Source organism: Symphalangus syndactylus, chromosome 4, assembly GCF_028878055.3.
Source record: "Symphalangus syndactylus isolate Jambi chromosome 4, NHGRI_mSymSyn1-v2.1_pri, whole genome shotgun sequence".
Classification (NCBI taxonomy): domain Eukaryota; kingdom Metazoa; phylum Chordata; class Mammalia; order Primates; family Hylobatidae; genus Symphalangus; species Symphalangus syndactylus.
In genome coordinates, this window is record NC_072426.2 from 150977595 (window position 1) to 150998501 (window position 20907).

The 20907-nt window shown below is 34.7% G+C and overlaps 1 protein-coding gene across 1 annotated transcript in view; it reads left to right on the forward strand.

Annotated features, from left to right (window-relative positions):
- Positions 1 to 4768: 4768 nt before the first annotated feature.
- The window catches only part of LOC129481278 (uncharacterized), a 264940-nt gene continuing 248801 nt past the window's right edge, over positions 4769 to 20907 (forward strand). Inside the window, exon 1 of the mRNA XM_055276478.1 lies at positions 4769 to 4878. The gene's annotated coding sequence lies outside the window, so the exon portion shown is untranslated. The remainder of the gene's footprint in view (positions 4879 to 20907) is intronic.

Here is a 20907-nt window from a genome sequence, read left to right on the forward strand (position 1 = left end):
CAGGTCTAAAAATACGTCCTCGTAGGCTCTACTTTTACACAATGACAGTCTATTCTTTATAAATCAGACTGGATACACTTACAGAATTCCTGATATAAGCTTCATATTTTTAAGTGAAATGTGGGTTGTAAGTCTTAGCATTGACTGATCAAGGGAGAATTAGCCCTAAATTAATTAATTATAATAACTAAATTTTTATACCTTCTTTTTCACTTGTGACATGATACCCGAATTATTCAGAGTACCTACAAATCTTGGGTACTCATTTCGAGGAAAGACATGACCTTATATTCCACTTGCCAGAGAGGGGTTAAATCTTCATCTTGAGGTTACAGCAATCTATAGATTCTACACATATTTTAGTGGCAGATTTCAGTGCTTGCTTTATATATATTTTAGCAGCAGTTTGCAGTGAGTGGCAGATTTCAGCAAGTGCCAAAATCTCATTCGAACAAACCCTTCAGAAAATGGAAGAGACTACTGCTGTCTGAGACTAGGTGAATACAGACCCGTTTTTAGTTTTCAGGCTTCCTTGTGAAAATTTAATGTTTAAAACACCTAAGCCAGGTTAAAAGTTCTGATAGTTCTGACTGCTGGTAGAATGGACATAATTCTTCATTCCAAGGTGTCCTGGACAGAACGCCTCTTCTTATTATACAGATACAGGCCTTATGAAGATTCTTTCCTTCATGGTTACCTCTCTTCCTCTGTTTTCATTTGTTTGTTTGACCAAGTCCTACACTGTGCATACTCCAGAATCACACACACACTGTGTCACTTGCCAATCCTGCCATCCCTGATTTCAGTTGATGATTTTTGTCTATTACTAACGTAGATTATCTGATTCTACCATCACTCTATAGCTGCTAATGGCCTAATTCAATTGTAATCTATAATCTGTCATTTTTCTTAAGAAATTAGGCCTATGATTGAATTTTTCATAATTTTTCTTTGCAGCAAACTTCGTTTGGAACATCTGGCAGTGATAACTCAAAAGTAGCAATATTCTTGATATGGACAGTGTAGTATATTGAAAGTGGCGGTGATTATTAATCCTCATTTAAAAAGTGAGTCTATTTTACATTTTAATTGTGGTGATGAACATATTTCAAGGAGATAGTAGCTTATACTTAGGAGAATGCTCTCAGCACCAACAGACAATGAAGGATCAATTTATCATTAGCTGATTAGACAAGACTTATTTTGGCAATTGGAAAGAGAAGCCAAATATACCCAGAATGTTCAGAGAATTTCATTTTTTATTCTACTTTCCATAGTCACTTATATCTAGAGCTTATATTTTATTTTTGAATTGAATAAAATAACATTCATAATGTTATGGCATAATGTGTTTTGGCACATTCAGCAAGTGCCAAAATCTCACTGGGACAAACCCCCATACCATTCATAATCACCAATAGTTATAATAATCACTGTTTAGCTTTGTATTATGTACTATAACTTTTACCAGGCAATAATAGTCACCTGAAATAACCACATTCAACTTAAAGGAAATTTAAGGGTTTAAAATATCTATGTGATTATCAAAGAAAATGTAAAAAGCTGAACATAGAACTCTGTTTCTAGGAATATGGTAGATAAGCTACCTAGAAGCTTGGCTTATATACCACAAAACATTTAGGAGACTTGTATAAGAAAACTCCCAGCATTTTTTTTGGTTGTTAATGTCAGAAACCCAGATCAAGTTGGATAAATTTAGGAGACTCCAATATTCTCATAAGGGTACTTTTTTCCTCCATTTTTAGTATTTCCTCTGTAGTGTAGCCTTATTTTCTCCCTCCCTAGACGGACTCCCTCTATAAAATCAAGGAATATTACGGCCAGGTGCGGTGGCTCACGCCTGTAATCCCAGCACTTTGGGAGTGGATCAAGAAGTCAGGAGATCGAGACCATCTTGGCCAACATGGTGAAACCCCGTCTCTACTAAACAGCTGGGCTTGGTGGTGCGTGCCTGTAATCCCAGCTACTCGGGAGGCTGAGGCAGGAGAATAGCTTGAACCAGGGAGTTGGAGGTTGCAGTGAGCTGAGATGGCGCCACTACACTCCAGCCTGGCGACAGAGTCAGACTCCCTCTAAAAAAAAAAAAAAAGTCATGGAATATTACTAGCAGCTCAGATTTGATTGCATAGTTTATCTGGCACAGTGGGAAAGGGGTGTGAAGCCTTCTTATAAGAGTGACTAGAGTTAATACAACTTGATTCTGATTGGCCCTTGGTTCTGAGCCAAGTTGTCAACCCAAAACAACAACAAAAAGCTAGGAGAATATGCGAATCCCATTGCTAAGGCTGGCACCATGCTTGGTGCCAGAGACTTGCGTCAATTCCAGCCAAATTACACAGATAATTAGGAGAGAAGAGATAAATTGTCAAAGAAAACAGGTATGCAGTTACTCCAGGAGAGCAAATGAGTGAGTTTACTCTTCCTCTGGTACTTCCAGAACCAAAAATGTCCAAAACCTAAACTTCATATGTCATATCATTTTATTTGCTATTTGGTGAATAGTTTGAGCAAGTTGTCATTCTTTGAGAGCTTTAGGATCAATGGATTCTTCTCCCTGCCTTTGAGCTTTTAAGAGATTCTTTAACGTCCGCTGAACTGTTAATACATTGCAAATGGCATTGGATAAAGGGAATGGGTTGTAGCTTGCTTCTGCCAGTAGTTACTATCAGTTATAATTGTAGACAATAAATCCAATTTCTTTAAACTCCAAATTTCTTATTCGAAAAAATCCTATGGAAGATTCAATCAATTTTTTAGACTCTAGATTCTCTTGGATCCAAACAAGTTTCCTCAGTTCTTTCAAAGTCACTGAATTTGTTTGCCATATATTTATAGAGTTCATGGCTTGTAAATATAACTTTTGGAAAATACTCAAAATTTTAGATTATTATAATTGCAGATCATTTTTTGCCCACTAACATCTCCTTTCTCCTGACTGTATGCATTGTCATTGAACCTTCATGGTCACTTAATAAGTTTAAACAATTTTGGATATTTCCAAAAGCCAGTTTTGTTTTACTTTCAATTTGAAAATCAAACAAAATACTAACTTAATCAGACTCAAACATGTAATCCCCTTCAAATGTGTAGATTTGTCTGTTTTTTAGCTCCTAATGAAACTGATAAAATGTTTATTTTATCTAATATAACTAGAGAGAATATTGGTCATTGGTATTTGCATCCCTTCCTACTGTTCATCTTCAGTATGTTACATATTTTAACAAACGTCTTAAACAATGGCCTATGAATTTATGTATTTTCATTAGTTATAAAATATAACTGACATAAAATAAGCTGCATGTACTTAAGGCATATAATGTGATAAGATTTGATACATGTATACACCCATAAAACCATCACCATAATCAAGAGTGAGTACATCCGTAATCCCCAAAGATTTCCTGTGCCCCTTTCTAATGTCTTTTCTTCCCCCACCCACATCCAGGGCTACCACTGATCTGCTTCTTTCTCTATAGATTAGTTGTGTTTTCTCAACATTTACATAAATCAAACCACGAAGTATGGCTTCTTTCACTCAGCATAATTATTTTGCAATTCATACATGCTCTTGTGTTTCAATAGTTCATTATTACTATTTAGCAGTCTTCTATTACAGGTATATACTAACATTTGTTAATCCATTTAATGATGGGCAGTTGAATTGTTTCCTGTGTCTGATTAGTATGTATAAATCTGCTATGGCCATGTGTATACCAATTTTTATACGGATGCATGCTTTTTTTCCTCTTGGGTAAATACCTAGGAGTAGAATGTCTCCATCATATGATAGGTGTATGTTTAAGAAGCTTACGTTGTCTTATAAAATGGTTGTAATAGTTTACATTGCTGCCACCAATCTTTCAGTTTCAGTTGTTTTGTGTTCTTGACAGCACTTGTTATTGTCAGTCTTTTAAAATTAGACAATCTCATAGATGTTTATTGATATAGCATTGCGGATTTAATTTGCATTAGCCTAATGATTAATATGTTAAGCATCTTTTCTATGTATTTATTTGCCATTTGTATGTTTTCTTGGGTGAAATATCTGTTGAAATATTTTGTCCACTTTTATATTGAGTTGTTTATTAAAAAATTATTGGTTTGAGCATGCTTTATATTTTTTTAGATAGAAGTCCTTTGTTAATGATTTGCCTCAATTTTCTGCTAGGCTGTGGTTTGCCTTTTTTACTTGTTTAGCAGTGTATTCTGAGGATCGAAAAAATTTAAAAATTGAATGTAGCTAGGTTAACCATATATTCCTTATTTGATTATGTTTTAGACTCATATATTTAACAAACCTCTGTAAACCAATTTTCACAAATATTTCCCATGTTTCTTGAGCAACTTTTTGTATATTTTACATGATATAGAACAAAGTTCATTTTTTTCTTCATATGGACGTACCATTTTTCTAGTGCTGTTCATTGAACACTATCCTCCTACCACTGAATTGCTTTGACAAACATTATATTTGTGGGTCAATTTCTGGGCCCCCTATTCTGCTTTATTGATGTACTTGTCTATGTTGATGCCAATTAAATCAGTCTTGATTGCTGATGTGATTTGGCTGTGATTCCACCCAAACTCTCCTCTAGAATTGTAATCACCGTAATCCCCATGATCCCCACCTGTCAAGGCAGAGACCAGGTGGCGGTAATTGAATCATGGGGGTGGTTTTCTCAGTGCTGTCCTCTTGATGGTGGAGTGAGTTCTCACGAGATCTGATGGTTTTGTAAGTGTTTGGTAGTTCCTCCCGACTTCATTCTGCTTCCTGCCACATTGTGAAAAAGGTGCACTTCTGGTTTGCCTTCCACCATGACTGCAAGTTTCCTGAGGCCTCCCCAGCCATGCAGAACTGTGAGTCAATTAAACCTCTTTCCTTTATAAATTACCCAGTTTCGGGCAGTTCTTTATAACAGTGTAAAAATTGACTAATACAATTACTATAACTTTTTAAGTGTTGCAATCAATATCCTATAATTTTGTTCTCTTTTAAAATTATTTTGGCTATTCTAGTTCCTTTGGTTTTCATATGAATTATAGAATCACCTTGTCAATTTCTACAAAACTTCTGTTGAGATTTTTATTTTTATTGAGATTGTGTTGAATCTTTAGGTCCACTCTGGGGAAATTTACATCTTAAGTAAATTGAGTCATCAGAATTATGAAAATGGCACATCTCTCCCTTTAAGTATTCTTTAATTTCTCTCAGCAATGTTTTATTTTTAGTGCATGTCTTGTATATCTTTTGTCAGATTTATTTGTAAGAATCTCATTTTTGTTGCAATCTAAATGTTTCTTAAATTGTCAGTTGTGTCCACTGCTAGTATGTGGAAATATTTGATTTGTTTTTATCTTTCCACCTTACTAAATTAGTTATTAACTTTGATAGCTTTTTATAGATTGCATCAGGTTTTCTACAAAGTCACAAGTGTCATCTGTGAATGAAGAGAGTTTTCTTCCTTTTCTATGTGTATGTCTTTTTATTTTTTGATGACTTTCTGCACTGGCTAAAATGTCCGGTTCAATGTTAAATAGAAGCAGTGAGAGAAGACATTTCTTATCTCCTTGCTCACTTTAGGATGAAAGCACACCGTCTCTCACCATTAATTACAATGGTAAATGTTGGTTTATTGTAGATGTCCTTTATAATATTGAATAATTTCCCTTTTATTCCTACTTTGTTGAAAGTTTTTTATCAGGACTAAATGTTGGATTTTTTCAAATGCTTTTTCTGAGTTTAAGGTTATCATATAGTTTTTCTTTTCAGTTTGTTAATATGGTGAATAATGCTGATTTCTCTTCAAATGTAAAATCAAACATCACGTATATTTTCAGATTCTTATATATTAAAATTTTGTTTGAAATTTTACATTTATGTTTATTGGGAGTACTTGTTTGTAGTTTTTCTGGAAATGTCTGCTTTTGGCATCAGGGTAATTCTGGCCTTACGGAATGTGCTGGGAAGCATTCCGTCCTCTTCCATTTATGTTTGGTAGAATTCAATGAAGTATTTAATATGGACATATAATTTTCCTTGTGGGAAAGCTTTAAATTCCCTTTTTAAAATTAATATAAGACTTTTATCAATTTTTTTTGTTTTTGAAGTAATTTGTCATTCACATTATATTGGAGTTGTTGAATATTTTGGCATAAATTTTTCATATGATTACCTTAAAATTCTGTTAATACACAGAATATGAAATACTGTTATTTTTTATTCTTGGTATAGTTAATTTGGATCTTATTCCTCCCTACCTTTTCTTCCTGGCAAATCTGACTCAAGTTTTATCAGATTTTTTTTCCTACCTAGAGACAGTTTTCAGGTACATTGATTTTTGTTGTTTTTCCCCCCAACTTTTCTTTTTCTATCATGTATTTCTGTTCTGATCATTAATATTTCCTTTCCTTTGCTTTATTGGGCTTGTTTTTTTCTGACTTCTTAAAATAGCACATGTGGTCATAAATTTGAGTACTTTTTTCTAATATGGCTTCTTCAAATTTATGCCTATACACTTACATCTAGTGACATTCTAGTTCTGACATTTTGTGCTTTCATTGGCATTCAGTAAAATTTCTAACTTCCAATTTGATAGCTGCTTTGACCCACATATTACTTAGAAGTGTGGTGTTTTAACTTTTAGGAATTTTCAGGAGATCTTTTCTATTAATGACTTGTAATTCAATTGTTAGAGAACATACTTTGCACTAATTGAGTTATTTTAAATCTATTGGCTTGTGTTATGGCCCTAGATGTTCTATATCTCAGTAAGTGTTCTATGTACTCTTAAAGAATTGGTGTAATCTGCTGTTAATTGGATTCTAAAATTGTCATTTTTTTCTTTTTACCATTGTAACCATTTTTAAGTGTACAGATAATAGTGTTAAGTATATTCACATTGTTGTGAAACAGATCTCCAGAACTTTTTCATCTTGTAAAATGAAATCCTATACCTGATGAATAACTTCCCATTCTCCTCCCCACCCCCTGCAAGGCCCTGGCAACCACCATTTTATTTTCTGTTTCTATTAGTTTGACTACTCTAGATACCTCATGTAAGTGGAATCATACAGTATTTGTCTTTTTGTGGCTGGCTTATTGCACTTAGCATAATGTCCTCAAGGTTCGTTCATGTTGTAGCATGTAACAAGATTTCCTTCCCTTTTAAGGTTGAATAATCCATTGTATGTTTATACCATATTTCATTCATCCATTCCTCCATCAGTGGACATCTGAGTTGCTTCACTTCTTGGCCATTGTGGTAATGCTGTTATAAACATGGGTGAGCTAATATCTTTGAGATCTTGCTTTCAAAACTCAATTTCTTTGATTTGGTTGGTAGTGTTCAAGACTTCCATACGTTTATGGAATTATATATTCTATCAAGTTTTGAAAGAGTGCTATTGAAATCTTTAACTGTAACAGTAGATATGTATTTCCCCTTGCAGGTCTATTGAGTTTTTGCTTCATGTACTTTGAAGCTCCATTACTGCATACATAGAGTTTAAGGTCTTAATGTCCTCTCAACGAACTGATCTCTTTATCATTGCAAAAATAATTTTTTTGTCTTGGTGATATTCTTTGTTCCGTAATTTACTTTGTCTAGTATCTTGCAGTTACTGCCACTTTATTTTGATTAGTTTAGCATGGTGTATCATTGTCATTCTACCCACTTAGGTATCAGTGTTAGTTTCATTCCCTTTAAGCAGTAAAAAGATAAAACTGTATTTTTTTTCCAATCTGATGGTTTTTCTACCTTTTAACTATATTGTTTGTCACTTACACTTAATGTGATTGTTGACATGGTTGACTTTAAGACACCTGAAATTGGCCATGGAGTTTATGACTGGCCATTTTCAACTTCAGTGTGAATACAGCATATTTATATTCCTGCATACTTTATTAAAAATTGAAAATGAAAATCTTTCCATTGGTCACAGAATGGAAACTAAAACACCAATGTTTGCTTTTATCAAGTTGATATGGTTTGGCTGTGTCCCCACCCAAATCTCATATTGAATTTTAGTTCCCATAATCCCCATGTGTCATGAGAGGGACCTGGTGGGAGGTAACTGAATCATGGGAGCAGTTACCCTCATGGTGCTTCTGTGATAGTGAGTTCTCATGAGATCTGGTGGTTTTATGAGGGGCTTTCCCCCCTTTTGCTTGGCACTTCTTGCTGCCGCCATATGAAGGACATCTTTGCTCCCCCTCCTGCCATGATTGTAAGTTTCCTGAGGCCTCCCCAGCCATGCTGAACTGTGAGTCAATTAAACCTCTTTCCTGTATAAATTACCCAGTCTTGGATATGTCTTTATTAGCAGCATGAGAATGGACTAATACACAAATGCTAACCTATAATTGTAGTATTTAAAAAGAGACTATAAATTGAGGCTTCTACTGTTAAGATAGAAGCCTAGTTTAAATAAGAGTTATCTAAAATGTCTTAATTGGCAAATCCTGGACCGATTTTATTTTTGTAGGTAGCATTGTATGCTATGCATGAAGCTAGTTTGATAAGTATTTGTTAAATTGAACTTTCTGAATCTTCGTGGATGTTTAGTTTAATACTTTTTGTCTCATGCCCCTAACATTGCTTTTATCAATTTCTAAGACTGTGTCTAGGTTTCTAATTCCTTGTAAAGTTTTTTCAATTGGCAGAATCATTAGAAGCAGTCAGATAAGTTATCTGCAGATCCAGGAAAGTTTTGATTTCACTGGTCACATTCCCAAGGTTGTCCAATCCCATATTCTGCCATTTTACAATGTGGCCTGTAAAAAAGAAGATAATTTTCTCACTCCTTCCACTAACTCCAAACATGAGGAACCTCTTTATATATCTATTAAAAAAAGGTATGATAGCTTGATAAAGCTGGAGTTTGAATTATGGTAAAACAAAACCAAACTGTTTTATGCATACAGTAGGAAATTACATATATATATAAATTTTATGTATATATATAAAAATTTTGAGACAGAGTCTCGCTTTGTCACCCAGGCTGGAGAGCAGTGGCACAATCTCGGCTCACTGCAACCTCCGCCTCCCGGGTTCAAGCAATTCTCCTCCCTCAGCCTCCTGAGTAGCTGGGACTACAGGCATGTGCGTGGCTAATTTTTCATATTTTTAATAGAGATGGGGGTTTCAGCATGTTAGTCAGGATGGTCTCGATCTCCTGACCTTGTGATCCGCCCATCTAGGCCTCCAGAAGTGCTGGGATTACAGGTGTGAGCCACTGCTCCTGGCCGAAATTTTTTTTTTTTTTTTTTTTTTTTTTTTGAGACGGAGTCTCGCTCTGTCGCCCAGGCTGGAGTGCAGTGGCGCAATCTCGGCTCACTGCAAGCTCCGCCTCCCGGGTTCACGCCATTCTCCTGCCTCAGCCTCTCCGAGTAGCTGGCACTACAGGCGTCCGCCACCACGCCCGGCTAATTTTTTTTGTATTTTTAGTAGAGACGGGGTTTCACCGTGGTCTGGATCTCCTGACCTCGTGATCCGCCCGCCTCGGCCTCCCAAAGTGTTGGGATTACAAGCATGAGCCACCGCGCCCGGCCCAAAATTTTATATTTTTACCTTTATATTCTGTTTGATATTATTCCTAAGTTATTAATAAATATTGTATATTTTATATCTAATAAGAATTGAACTATTAACAAAATTACTAATATACACATACATAAACTTGAATCAAATGGAAATAATCTTGATGTATTCCACTCAATTGTTAACTGGTGGGAATGGATTTATAATTTAACATAGAAGGCAAATTTAATAGTTGTTTGCATTGTGAAGATAAGTCCCTGACAGCGTTTCTTTTTATTGAAACTGAGAGTTATAACTACTTTGAGCCATTTATTTATACATCTATACATAGTGATCTTTAAAGACAAAATATTGAGTAATATTATAATATCTGGAGACCTATTAAGCCGTTATAAACAATAGGTCATAGAACACTTTCACACAGAACTGATTCTAACAAATTATTGTACTGACCCATATAATTATCTTTAATACAAGAAGATATGATACTTTTAAAATAATGGTCAGAACAGAACTATAAAAGGATTTACCAAAGTGTATACTGATGCATATTTGCCTGTGATGCCCTAGTATGACAGACTGAGGACAAATATGATGAACATTAGATAAAGTTTCATTTTCAGTTCTCACTAATCTAGAACATGCTACTTTAGCCAGGACAAGATAGGTAGGTTATAGGTCTCATGGTGACCACATCATATTCCAACAATAACTAGTCTTTAAAACTCAGCACTTTTTAACAGTAGTTCCTCATGCTTTTCGGTGATTATATGCTGAATAATGTTGTCCTAATGTTCTGTTGGAATGCATAATTTGAAGATATGAGATTCACTGATGCAAGTCTCAAGTAAAATCACATTAAACCTTCATCCATGACTAAGCGTAGTTCTTGCGGGGGCAGGAGAGAGGTGGGAAACTAAAGGAGGAGGGCAAATAGGACAATGCTCCTACAGGATTGTACTGAACTACAAGTTCAGATTGTGTTTCTGAATTTGCTAGTAGTATAGAAAGTCATATATGTATGTGTGTATATATATGTATGTGTGTGTGTGTGTATATATATAGAGAGAGAGAGAAAGAGAGAGAGAGAGAAACAATGTTACACATGGTAGCTGATCTCAAGCCATCTCAAAAAAGCTTATAAGTAACATATTAGCATTACTATGCTTCATATGACATACTGGGCACAGAGGATAATAGTATTGAAATTAATGTTACTACTAATTTTAATTTCCCAGGTGACTGGAAAAAATTTCAAGTTTCAAATTCAGAATTCCACCAGCATGATTTTCTGCTTCTAGTACTGCTTATGAAAGATTGTATTTTCCAAAGATGACTACGCCCATGTATACATATGAAAATCATCGTATATACTTAAAATGTAATGGTAGTATACCTCTATTGAGAAGTACGATCTATGTTCCCTCTCCCCCAAACTGGGTGTACTTTTGTGACCTCTTTGACCAATAAAAAGTGGTAGAGGGGTGTTGCATGACTTCTGAGGTCTGACCATAAGTGGCAATGTGGTTTCTCTTTTCCTTGGAAGACTTGCTAATAAAACGGAAAGGCCGTTGTGTTCTTGGCTGACAGTCCCAGCTAGTCCCCTAACTGACCATCAGCATCCATAGTCAGGCATATGAGTGAATGAGGTTTCAAATGTTTCTAGGCCTGGATTTTAAGTCTCTCAGCTATGTCCCAGACATAGTGGAACAGAGACAAACCATCCCACTGTATGTTTTCTGTATTTATGACCAGCTGAAGCTGACAGATAATTATTCTCTCAAGCTCTAAGTTTTGGGGTAATTTGATGCACAGCAGTAGACATAGTTTTATGATTGTGCCTGTTTTCTTCATGGCACCACCACATTTTTCCCCCTGGCTACATGCATTTAGCCCTAACTTTTTGCTACAATGGCAAGGTTTAGGAGCTCTGACAGTAGCAGTTCCAGCACTGGGGAGGGTAAGTAAGTTTGGAATGTGATAAAAGATGCCAGGAGGAATAATTGTTCCTGAAATAACAATTGCTGCAAGTATGGTGAATCCAGAAGTGAAGGAGAAAGATTAGATTCATCAGCACTTTGAAGCCCATTAATATTTAATATCACTATGAAGTTGTTTTGCTATTTTGCTTCAATTGCTCGTGATTAAAATAAACTTTATTAAATTCTAATTTAATGATCTAAAATATTTTACTATTAGAATGCATTAGCAATGCTTAAACATTGAATTGTTATTGCCATTTGTTAAGATTTAGAAAACACCTGCTTTTAATAAGTTGCTACTAGTAGTAGGTCTTTATTTGAAGTTGAAATTTTTCCTTAAGATGTTTGAGAAATAAGTATATGAAGCTTCATTTCTAAAAAAAATAAAATAAAAATGAGTGGTCAAATGAAGTTGTACTCATGTTATTTGACCATAGTTAACATTTTACAGTAAAAAGAGTAGATAATTGGCAGTGGGGCGTGGATTTTGAATATGTAGGCAATATTGATTAAAACAACTAGTTAACTCCTTTCTCAGTGACCTGAATAACCCAGTGCTATTGCTACTGTATTGTGCATTCTTTTCTTGAAACTCCAGAGAAAATGCTGAGTCTTTTATACTTTAGCTAACAAATTATTGGAGAAATTCTTGCATAACAACTTGTGATTCACAGGTAATTTCTTGTCAGTGACAGACTTATGATCTCTTAGTTTTTAGCCAGATCTACTTCTATGAGTACTGAACTCTAGCATTAATTTTTTTAAAACTGGAAATTAGAAATATTTGACTTAATGATGGTTGTCAGTATCAATAGAATAATAGTATGAGCAGTGCTCTGCAAATTTTAAAAAATCAAATGACATGGATTTTTGTTTTAGATTACCATATATTAAAAGCCTTATGGAAACATAGTCCACAACACATAATGTTGGAGTCTGGTCAAAATTAAAACAAAAATAAAGCAATTGCCAAACTAAAATTTCATGCAACACAACTTTTTAAATAAGAATAGAGACAGACATTTCCAGTGACATAAGCAGGTGAGTTTTCTTGGCTCTCTTTTTGACTACCTCCGTGTGATCCCTATTTTCCTGCTAGAATGTACCCCCGGTCAACTAAAGTTTAATATTTGATTTGAGTCTTACTCTACCAATGGTGGAGTACTGCCTATTTATACACTTCCTTAGCTATTTTTTATAATGCTATTCAAACTACAATTGTCTGCCAGGAATACTCAATGTTTAAGGTTCTAATCAATTCTACCTTCTCTGTGAAGGCCTTCCCTTATCACCATCCAAGCCACTTCAATTTCAGGTAAACCTTCCACAGCTCACTTCCACTGTTAAGGAATCTCATGTATACCTCTCCTAGAGCTGTGTGATTGTTTTTACAGTATTTTTTTCTGAACTCATTGAGGGCAGAGACTGGGTCATTTTTTTGGAAGTGATGTTCCGTGGGACAGTGCTTGGAATATGTTACAAACTCAATAAATCCAGTTTAAATGCATTGAGCCCTAAATGATAAGAAGGATATCAGAGTTTTACCTTAACAAGAGCAAAGAGTTAAAGACAGTGCAAGGCATAATTTTAATGAGTAATTAGACGAGAGAAGAAGGGAGTAGGGGGATAACTAGTAGATGAGACTAGAAAGCTAGAATGGAGCCTTTAAATCCAGCTCATCTGTTACTACACCTGGGAAAGCTTCTCTAAGAAGTGCACAGAAATCTGTCCTATGAACTCTGTCTAGAGTTTCCTTAACTGTCTTATACAAATTTTTAGATACTATCTGGTATTAGTCATTTGTGGATATGATTTATCATCTCCGTTGAAAAGTGAAACTCTTCAAGGCATACTATGTTATTCCTCAGGTTTCTGGCCCCAGAAATACTTACTGTTACAGCTTCTACAAGTGGGTGTTCAATCATCGTTAGTTACGTAAATATATGTATTTAAATAAAAAGGCAAATAGTTATTATATAGAATTCTTTAAAACTGGCTTCAGAAAGATCATAAATCAAAAAACAGTGACATATAGTGAAATTAAATTCTGGACATTATTTGTGAACTTTTCATTTCTGAAAATATAATTAGAAATAATATTTATAGTTAACTACAACATAAAACTAATACTAGAAAGAAAAATAATGCCAGCTTTCTTTGTGCTATGAAGACTAAAGTAAGCGTTAGCTGTCTGCTTTTGTAAGAATTTTTCCCCTTTGTTATAATAAAAATGTCCTTCAAGTCCTTAGGCATTCTGAATTTCTAGAAACAAAACTGAGAGCATTTAAAAATACAAGTTGTTAGACCATGATTTATTATAGTAATTATTTTCTAAAAACAGAATATATAAAAGCACAGGACCTGAGGGCAGGGACATCTTTTTCATCCTTTTGTCCCCGGCTTAGTACATTGCTTTCAGAGAATAGGTTACTCTATTTTTACAATGTATATCTGTTGAACTGAACTAAACTGACACATGCAAAAGAGTGAATATGAACATATACATTTATACATGTCAACATGTGCATGTTTACCACATTTAGGTTAATTAAAAACATTTTCCGTTGGAGTAAAAATATTTGCTAACATTCATAGTAAGGAAAAGAATGGAAAGAATACATTAGGAACCTATTATATATAAGGCATTGTAGAAGATACTAAGAATAAAATTCCTAAGAAATTTCCGCTTTAATGAGAAAAATAGCCTATGTATAGAAAGTTAAGCAACCATTAAGGATAACTAACAGTGCAATATATTAAATAGTTAAATACTGAGTTGTGATCATTATTTGTGTTCCCACTCATCATCTGTTTTTCACCGTTTCTAATATCATCCTGGTTTCCTCGAGGAGAAGCACTCTTTCCTACCTTGGTAAGGTGGAATAGCAAGGTTCTTGTGTTTTTCTGTTAGAGTCTAGGTAGTATATTTTTGTTAGATATCATTTTTGTACTGTTGACAGCCAAATGACAGACAGGTGATCCTGGCCAATAGTATCTCTCACCTGGGACATTGAGGCTAAATTGGTACAAGGTTAAAACATTCACAAGTGATGAGCTCTATCAAGGTACCTATAAGCTTGTGTAGTGGTCCCTTCTGATAGCTGTATGTTCCTGTCTAGTCTGAGGATGGTTATGTTACCAGTGGAAGGTCTTGACTGCGGGTCATCCAGGCTCTTGGAATTTTGAACAAAGAATTGGACAAAGTGTCCAAACAAAACAACAAAAGAAGGAAGCAATGAAAGCATAGGTTTATTGAAAGGAAAGTACACTCCATGGAATGGTGGTAGGCTCCAGCAAGTGGCTCAAGAGCACTGCTTACAGAATTTTCTGAGGTTTAAATACCTTCTTCCCATCTGTTAGTTGGTAACACCCTACGTAAATGAAGGAGTGGCCCACGACCAGTCTGGTTGCAGGAGGTGACCCATCAGAGATACTCTCCATTTTTTAATCTTCAGGCCGAAAGTGGGGGTTGCCTCTGATCCTTTTGTTGCTTGGACATGGAGAGGTGGGGTTTTCCTTTTGATTCAATTCTAGGAAGTCAGTGAATATTGAGCTTAGGTTCCCTGCCTTCAGACCCTATTCTCCTGCCTCAGTTATTTACCCTTTCCCTCAATCCTCTGAGTGGTCTTTCATCCTGCTAGTAACAGCTGCAATTGTTGAAAGTTAGGCAACATTGCTTGTTTTGTTCTTGTTTCTATAGATTTTTTTGTTGTTAATTCAGCTTTTTAAAAATCCCGATTAAAATAATTACTAAATACTTCTAGTAAATACTAAGAAAGGTCAGAGGTAGGAGAGAGTTCTATGCTGCAGTGCTCTGAAAAAAAAAATTTCCAAAGAAATATTTGATGTGGGACTTTGAAGGATAGATACAAATTGACCAATGTTAAATGAAGAAGGCAGGCAGGCTTTTTAGTGATGAGGAAAGCCTGGTATTAAATATCAGAAACTGAAGATCATGAACTGCACTGGGGAGACAGAGTAAGTAGAAATAATTTTATGTTGAACTACAAATGTAGAATAGAAAATGGGTTGAGAACATATGTTTAAAATCCTGATTCTGGGTTTAAGTGTTTGGTATTTATGACATAAAACATTTGAAGATAACACCAAGTTAGAATGCAAAAGAATAAAGCCCAACTTTAGATAAGAAACAACTAATATTAGCTACAGGTCGATAAAATGAACTTTTAAAGTATTTTTTTGCCTTGCTATTGAGTCTTGTTTCAAATTAGATAAAGTATACACAATACACATAATAATCAAAATTGGTGTTATAAATATATAAAATATATAAATTCTATCTAAATTAAGAATATTACATATTTTCTCTTATATAGAATGAGAGAAAGAAAAAGCTAAGTCTTCTGAAATCAATTTTTGAGATTTCATCTTAAGATTGGTAGACAAGGAAAAATGAGACAAGAAGTAAATCACAAAATTACAAAGTACAAAGAGATTTTTGAGAATTAAAAGAGAAACTTAGAGCTTTTGATCATAAAGGAAAAAAGGAAATTGCATCCTTCTGTACAATTACATCAGTATTGATGTATAATCCACACCATTCAGTATCTAAAATTTGACTGGGCCTAAAATAGCCGCTGTGATTTCCATGCTAAATTAACAAGATAAATTACAGAGCATCATTTTATTGCTATTGTTGATGAAAAGTAAAAGTTGTAATCAATCATCTAAATGTATTTTGGCATTATGGTTTGGGCAAAACATCTGGATTTTGATAGACATGTTTTGGTTTTCATTATCTGCACAAAGTTACACTCAGATTTCCATACTTTTAGGGAATGTATCCTATCGATATGTTTTCCAAGGTTTTAACTACTAATTACTCTGGTTTTGATTAAACATAACACAAACTAAATAATGGAGCTTAGATATTAGATATCATCAGTATTTGTGCTGTACAAATGGTAGCCGTTGGCCATATCTTGCTATGGAGCTCTTAAATTATGGCTAGATTGAATTGAGATGTGCTCCAAATGTAAAATACATACTGACTTTTGAAGACTTAGTATGAAAAAAGAATTATACATATTCATATAAAAGATAAAATACATATGGCTAAAACATTCTTGTTAATTTCACTTGTTTCTTTTTACTTTTTAATATGGTTACCAGAAACTTAAAATTCTACTTGTGGCTTGCGTTGTGTGTCTACTTGACAGCACTGATCCAGAGCCTGAAGTAATGAAATCATTGTAGTTGAAGACAGAAGGCTGCCTTCTCTCTCCTACATTCTCTGATCAAATAACCTGAGGCCTAATTGTGGACACAAATTGCTGAATTGTAACCAGAGATCTTGGTATCTTCTGGGAAACCAGTATCTAAGCACCCTTGATTGTTGCTGGTATAGCGAAGACTTGGCAATGAAAATTTGATAGCTCAGAATATGGGGTCAGTGTCGATGGATGAAGGGTTTCGAGCCTCCCCTTCCATCTTGACCCATAGGCAGGAGAGGATACGCTTATTTCAGTGGGCAGTGGCACTACGTAGGGGCTGCCCAGGAACCGTGGGGCCTCCATGGCAGGGCAGTCATGAACTCGGCCTTCACTCCTAAGATCAGTTGAGTATTGGATCCATGAGCTGGCTAAGTGCACTGGCTTGCCATTGGATAAAAAATGCCTTTTTCAGTGACAGATTTGTTTTAATTCAGATACTTAGACTGGTGTTTTTTTTTTTTTATTGCAAAGCATCAAAATTGGGTTTTAAAAGCTGCTTATATTCATTATGTTTTCCCGGGGGGTGGCCTAAGATTTCCCATGTCATCATATGTACAGAAAACATTATTTTGAATAAATGTAGATTCGCAAGTGCCATTAATCAAATTTACCAGGTGATTGTTTTCTAATATGCTTTGCCTGTCAACTTTCTTAGTAATTCTTTTACACCCCACAGTGAAAATGACCCATCATGCAATCTGTTGATGGCATTCATTGAATTAGAATTAGGCTTATAATAAATCTCACATACTTTAAAGTACAGTAATCAAGAGGGTATGTTACTTAGCATTCAGCATTTCCATCTGTTGTACATTGGTAATCACCGGGTATTTCCGTCCAGTGCAAGAACATAGATCTGCCCTGCCTACACATCTAAAAAAATAGGCAATGCATTTATAAGCTCCTCATTTTTTTGTGTTGTAATACAAAACATTTTCCCAATAATTTTTTAAAGGATAAGCCTATATAACATGAATACTTTAAATGTTGAGACAGCTTTTTACTGAAGTCACCTACCTACACAATGTAAAATCTTATAGGTAGGTAGTCCTTGTTTTGCATAGTGTCATGTTACTGAAAGCTTGTGTAGATGGGAATGGAGTCCTCTTCGCGGGTAACATGGTAACCAGCAATTGCCAAATTGTTTAGGAAAGCCATATGCCTAACTATGAAACACTCAAATTTCAGTTGGACATATTAAACCATTAAGTATAAAATTAGAAATAAAGACAAGTGCTATCATAGATAATTCTCAGATGTTTTGTGCCAAATTGTATGATATTCCTAAATCCACTGGAGACTGCTAAACTGCTATGGATTTAGAGAGAAAAGTCATCTTCTCAGTTGTCTTTACCATTTTATCTCTTCTTTCACATTTATGCTACAAAAAATTGATTATAAATCTGGTTGCTATGCAGACTAAGCATGGCAAAATGACACAGCAATTTAGGAAATGTTTTGTAAGGTTCTTGGTGAGCTACTAGAGTCAAACCAACGGAGTGGCATAATGTCAATTTGCACCCTATCGACAAGTCCAGATTTACTCACTTTGATAAGATTCTTCTGTAGATAACTTTTATTTATCCTAAAACATAAATCTCCAAGCTTTATGTATTAGTGGAGAGGATTTTATACGCAGAGAATTAGGAAGCAATGAAAACTACCGATTTTAATTTGATCTGTTTGAAAATATTGAGAAGGTCCAATGCAATATAAGGCTAACATTCACGCCCTTGTTCCTGTAACGTGACCACTCCTCGCCTAGCATATTTTCATTCAGCTTGATTCCTTTGCCAGTACAAACAACCTAACCAAATAATAATACTGAATTACAATAAATTGCCAATAAATATATTATTTCCCTGAGTTATTTTTAAAATTCTCATAACCTTATGAAATTGGCATAATTATCTCATTTTTTCAGAAGATGAAATAAAGCTAAGAGGAAATGATATATAAAAATTACACAAATTACATGAACAGCAAGTGGGAGAGTCAAACCTGGGAACCTGAATGGAGCCAGTCTAATTCCACAGCTTTTCACTGACATACTATTTTGCAACGCCCTGTTCCTCATGAAGAAATCCTTAACTCATCTTGGGTTTCTGGTGTGTTACTATCATTCATCTTCTCTCTCATTTTTTTATTACCCATTGTTTCTTTTATCCTTTATAATTTCATCTTATTTTTCAAAACTTTGCTGAAACTACAAACCTCCCAAATTTCTGCTTTCTCATTACCAATTTAGCCTCAATCTTTTTGGCTTTATTCAAATGACATCGGATACAATGAACTAGGTTAGCCTCTTAAACGTTTCTGCTTCATTTTGATAGCAGCATATTAAACTATTTCTGTTTCCTTTTTCATAGTGCTTGTATTTCTTATTTGCTGGTTCTAACTACAAGTATTTCTGTGTTTTATCTTTGATCCTCTTTTTGGTAATCCATTTTAATAACTTCAGCTCTTGTTTCTAAGATGATAATGCCCTATTGTTTATTGAGAGCCTTAAATTCTCATTGGATGTCTGTTCTAATATTTTGAATTGTCTAATGTTTACTTCCACTGGGACACTTATCTACTGTATTCCAAGGCTCATCTAAGAGGAAGAGTTGATCATAAAGAAGGCAATTGCTCCAGCACTTTGTTGCCAGATTAATAGGCACAAAACAGCATTCTCACCATCTCTCTTCCCTCTTAAGAGCAACAAAAACAAAAATAAACAATAAATATTTATTCTTTATGTACTTGTCTGGATTTCAGGCCTAGTTTAATGTGACATTTACTTATCAATCTGTCTTCACAATACTTCCTCTTATTGCATTCCTGTGTTCTCCCATGCCCCATGTTTTCCTTTCTTTCTCCTTTTTTCTCTCATCTCATTGTCCAAAAATATATCATCTTCATTGCCCACAATTTTACTTTTCTTTTTCTGTTTGTCATGGTGTTTATTATTCTTCCTACTTATCCAAGTTTTTGTAAATTGCGTTGGCAAAGGTGAAAACCGATATCCTCCATTAGGCGGACTACTTCTCTGCCGCCTCTTCATATCTTTTGAATTATTAAATTGTCCTGGAATACTTGTTTGACTCTTAGTATAAGAGTGCATGTTAACATTTGTTAAATTTGCATGTGTGTTATTCGTTAGTTCTCTCATGATGACAACCATTTTTTTCTTTCCTATTCCTCCTATAACGCAGCAGTGCTAAGCACACAATAGGCATTCAAGTAAACACTCATTTTGATGAATTCTTGGTCATCAAATACATGTTTGTTTCTCAGAAAACTAAATGGGGAGTTAGCTCTTATTCTATGTGATGTGACAAGAATTCTTTTTAAAAGTGACATGTTGGTTACATAATAACTCCTAAGTTCTTCAATGAATTCTGATGACTTTATACTTAAAAACCCAATGAATTATAATTATTCAGATATTCTAGAACTACTTTGTACAAGGCTTACTTCTCAACCACAAATTAGACATGCAGAAATATGAATTTGAATGACACTCATTTAACCTACCTTTTCTGAAAAGTTACTACTTTGAACCATTCATTTATTTGTGACTAGCTACCACTTAGCTGCCATATAATAGCATTTATATACACTGTCCTCATTCTATTGTCTTTTATCCTTCACCTACCCTTTGTTGCATGGCATCAGAGACTTACTGTTACATAGCTGCAGTGGCTTATTCATGTAACTCTGTTATCTATGGCATTTTGTATTAATTCGTATTTGTTTTTGTCAATAGGAAGATAATTTAAGACAAAAATAAAGCTTTGCTTTTCTCTAAATGCCCTGTGGGTATATTATAGTCCATCCGAAGATATTTCTGATTATATAACTGCATTTATTGAGTATAACCTTAGCCTTACAGTGAAAGAGTGTTTTCACCATGTGCAAGAGGCCATTTGTCAAAACTGACCTTTTCTGTGAAACGGCTACAATTATTAGTTGATTCAAGTGTCAAAACCCCATCATAAGATAAGGAAGTCAGCTAGGAAATTTTTTCTCATTTGATAATAGGTTTCCAAAAGAGTTATAGATGGATTTGATGTTCCTGTCTAGGGTTGAAAACCTAGCCTGAAATGTACTCGAAACAATTTAGATAGCCACCTTTGTTGAACTGAG